The sequence below is a fragment of the Ambystoma mexicanum genome, chromosome 4q, assembly GCF_040938575.1.
Source record: "Ambystoma mexicanum isolate Mex_15411 chromosome 4q, UKY_AmexF1_1, whole genome shotgun sequence".
NCBI classification, from domain to species: Eukaryota; Metazoa; Chordata; class Amphibia; order Caudata; family Ambystomatidae; genus Ambystoma; species Ambystoma mexicanum.
The window spans coordinates 150,793,850-150,798,320 of NC_090928.1; the positions used below are offsets into that span (position 1 = coordinate 150,793,850).

The 4,471-nt window shown below is 43.1% G+C and overlaps 1 pseudogene; it reads right to left on the reverse strand.

Annotated features, from left to right (window-relative positions):
* Positions 1-3,451: 3,451 nt before the first annotated feature.
* On the reverse strand, positions 3,452-4,044 carry LOC138468484 (small ribosomal subunit protein uS11m pseudogene; annotated as a pseudogene).
* Between the last annotated feature and the right edge of the window lie 427 nt (positions 4,045-4,471).

A 4,471-nucleotide genomic window follows, 5' to 3' on the forward strand; every position in this document is an offset into this window, starting at 1 on the left:
AGGCATTTCTATCAGTTTCCTTGGTATAAGGTTTCACCAATAGAACCCCTTGGACATGATAGACACAGATATCAAAGTAATGTATCTGTTCATTACTGATATTACAGGTGAATTTTAAATATCTGTTCTGTTGGTTCAGCCATTGCATGAAGCGTTGTGATTCCTCCTCACTCACTTTCCAAATGACGAAAACGTCATCTATGTAGCGTAGCCAACAAAGGATGTTCTCTTGGAATGGATTACGGTTAGTATACACCACTGTTTCCTCAAACATATTGACGTACAGATTCGCCACGTTAGGTGCCATTGCCGCCCCCATGGCAGTACCTTCTATTTGTTTGTAGAACTGGCCCATAAACTGAAAGAAGTTATTTGTAAGAGCCATTTCCGTGCACCATTTTATGAAAGAGCTCGAGACTGGATTTTGATCTTCTCTATTCAGTAGAGTCTCTTCTATTACCTCTAACGTTGCTAATTGAGGTATATTGGTATATAATGCTTGTATATCCAAACACATAAGCAAATTCACATTAGGGTCAAAAACATTACCCTCAATTCTATTGATGGCATCCGTTGTGTCTTTCACATAGCTTTTCATGTTAGGAATAAAAGGTCTCAAATAGAAATCCGCAAATTTCGAGAGGGGTTCTAGGAGAGAATTAACGCCCGAGACGATAGGTCTGCCTGGGGGTTTATCCAGATTTTTGTGGATTTTAGGGAGAATGTAAAATACAGGTATTCTCCCATTCTCTCTAATTAAGTACTCACCCTCCTGTTTGCTAATCATGGCTAATTCAACCGCTTTGGTAACTTTTTCTTTAATTTTTGTAATAAGGTCATTGCTTGATTTAAGCTGTTTTCACTTGTGTGGGTTTCAGACCAGATTATTTTATGTGATATGATATGATCATTTTTAAATGATGTTTTTTAATGAACTTTGGTTCAACTAATAAAAATTGTATTTTTTGGAGGATCATAGTAATTTCTGACTATTAGATAGGATACCCATGTGTGGTTGGCACTTTTTGGTAACTTCTTTTTGTAGATAACAGATATTGCTCCACGGAGTAAGAAGTTTGCATATCCCCACCTGTGGCTTAGAGCCGTGTTGAGAATAATGCAAAATGATGCAGTCCATACGGTGAAAGGTGTCCTCCTAAGGCTCACATTTCAGAATTCAGGAAATAACTACACTGGTTGCCTGTAGCTGCCAGGGTGCAGTTTAGGATGACGACCCTAACGCACAAATGCGTATATGGCAAGGCTTCAGTATTTCTTAGGGACAGATTGAGCAGATATGAGCCAAAGAGAATTCTGTGGTCTATTAATACTAACCTTCTTTTCTGTCCCAGAATTAGATGTGACAAAGGAAATGGAAGATCTTTGCCTCTCTTGGCAGCTTCTGCCTAGAATTCCATACTGTTGAACCTATACCAGGAAAGAAGCCTGTCACACTTCGGGAAGTGCTTGACAACTCGTCTATTGAAATGACGTCTGTGCCTGAGGTTGTATGTATTCTTGTCCCGAGCTTGGTGTTACGTCTTGTGTGCTCTTGTTCACTGTGATACTTGTAGGCAATGGTGCATGTATTCACTTCCTGGGGCTGGGTTGTGTCTAACATGAGCCTGATGGTGTCCAGCCCCTTTATAGGAGGAGTTGCCACATTCCAGGAATACATGAATTGCCCGCAATAGCTAGAGAGGTTCAGTGCTTCGAAGGCTGGGCCCTGTCAGAACGGGACAACTCACACCAGGGTGATCATTATTCGGGTCCTTTGACAGATAGAATAAGGGGTTGGAGTTAGAGTAGTCCAGGAGAGAGCTCCAGGCCACAGAGAGAGGTCCCACCAAATCTGTCTTGGCTAGGGATCCAAATGTCCTCTCCTTAGTGGATTCGCATTTTTATTCTTAAAGAAGGATTCATCTGGAACTCGGTTGGGAATACGTTCTGCTCCAAAATCTTCTGCCATACAGGTGATCCAAGGAAGCTCCAGGTCCTTCCTCATAACCACTTCAGGACTCCATTTTGAGTGATTGCTGTTTGAACCAAGGCATGCCTGCAGTGACACTGGTACCCAGGACTCTTTCTACTGGAAGAGGCAGCCCTGTAAGTTCTTTATGGCTTGGCAGGGCAGCATAAGTACTCACCTTATCCTTTGGGACCATGAACTGGATCTCACAGCAATGAAGTGTTCAAGGAAGAACCTTGGGCCCCGGTTCCCCCCTTGGACCACTTGTGTGGTATACTACAGAGGCATTTGCTGCTAGATTTATTACCTGCCTGCCCTCCTCTTCAATCACAGAGTGTCCCTTCATTGCAAAGTTTGCATTCTGTGTGTCCTTACTTACAGTTGTTTTTATTAATTGTGTGTCATTTTAGTTTAATTATAGTTTAGTATTTTTATAGACACTTGCTAGGACATTTCCACTATGTTGGCATCATATACTAATGCTGCTTTGGATGTTTCTGTTATAGCTCACACACCAATCTGAAGATGATAGCCTGTCCTCGGTCTGTTCTACCTTAAAAAGCAAATGATATATACCATTATGGTTGTGGCTCTTTATGACTGGCATAACTGCACATTTAGTAAATGTGCTGGGCTGGGTAGGCACTTTGATCATATCTCATTCCTATAGTCCTGCAGAGCAGTAGTGATTTGGGGTGACCAGTCATTTGGTCGACTACAAACTGGTCGACTGCAATTTGGTCGACGTCATTTGGTCGAAAACCAAATGGTTGATTTTTTTTTAATTTATATATGTGTTTTGTGGGTTTTCGTGTAGAAAAAAAAAAAAAGAAAGAAAAAAAGGGGGTTCGAGGGGGGGACCCCCCCCAAAAAAAAAAAGGGGTAAAAATAAAAAAATAAAAAATTCGACCATTTGGTTTTCGACCAAATTGATTCGACCAGTTGTCCAGTCGACCAATTGTTTTCGACCAAATGACTGGCAACCCTGATTTGGACACAGAAGGCCATTGTTAGAAGCCTTTGTGAAAATGTACGTGTTACAGCTTTGTGAAATCTATTGGAACTCTTGGCTTTAATCCTCCTCCTTCCACTATAAAATGTAAACAAAACCACTGTAGTCATCTAGTGAACATATTTGCAGGAATGTTGTCTTTGGACGACGTGGAGGTGGTGGATGTTGGGGCAAATATCTTCTAACCTTGGGGGGGCGGGGGAGGGATGTTGATAAAGGTAGAGAGGCACCAAGCAATGTAGAAGAATAAAATGAGATGGAGGCAGAAAGGGTGTGGACACAAAACAGTGGCATGGAGTCAATTGATTAGTTCTCTTGACTGATGCCTTTTGGAAGATGTGAAGACGGCGGGCAGGGAAAGATGTCGGCATCAGTAGGTTTTAGACCAAAGTGTTTTTATTATTTTACTATTAAATGGTTACACATGCTTTGCTGAGTTTACTCTTTGCAGATGCAGTGCCACCTTCGGGCTACATCCTCCGTGCTGTTCATGGACGACACCCGGTGTGTGGGATTGGCGTGTTGTCGGTGATTGAGACCACTTCTAAGCCCCCCATGGTCAAACCCTTGATGGCAGCCATCCGGCCAGGACCCAGACTCTTCACCACGCGAACGTGGCTAACACCTTTGCCAGTGGCTTTAGCTACTGCAGAGATGCCAGCGGTCTGAGCGGCGATGCCGGAACTCTTCTTGACATTTTTAAATCCCTCTGTGCCACAGGAGGTATGCGCAAGTGGTTCATTCTCTGGAGATGTGACTTGAATGTATGTGTTGTTATATGTTGCTTTGATATGGGCTATTGGGATTTCTTCATACTTCTTTCCTCCCCACCTTAAAGTGCTGTTCCTGCCTGGAAAAGGTGGCATAAGCCGGAAATCTCTGGAGCTTTGTTCTTCCCCGTCACCTCAGCAATCCTGCTCGCATTCTCTGTTGATTCCTGCCGACTTTGGAGACCACTGTGGACACTTCGGCGTAAGGCAACATTCAAAGACCCAACAGTGCTAGTGAACCTCCCCGGAGAAAAGAGCTGTCTAAAAGTAGCAGGAACGAATGACTGCATTGGCACGTTTTGCAGGAGTTCCTCCTTCGAGAAGAAGGTCGCTGCAAACACAGTAGCAAATTGGTAAGTTTTAGTTTATTGGAGAGGGCTCTGCTCCACTGGATGTCAGCCCAGTCAGCCTGTCCTAGCACTATTAGGTGGGGGACAGCAGATGAAGGAAGAAAATGAACAGGATTTAGGACAAGAAAAGGAGGAAATGAAGGGGAAGAAGGCTGAACAAATGGAGGCAGCGAGAAAATTTGAAGCAAAAAAAAAGGAACAAGAAGAAGAAGGGATAAAGGGGCATCATTATGGTGAACATGAATAGGCAAGTGCGGGTCAGGAAGAGAAAGAATGAGGAAGCAGATATGTACTCTAGTCCAGAATTACGATACATGATTGGAATTGGTCCTGGACTAAGAAAACAAGGCTTCTACAGTTGTTTTCTGCT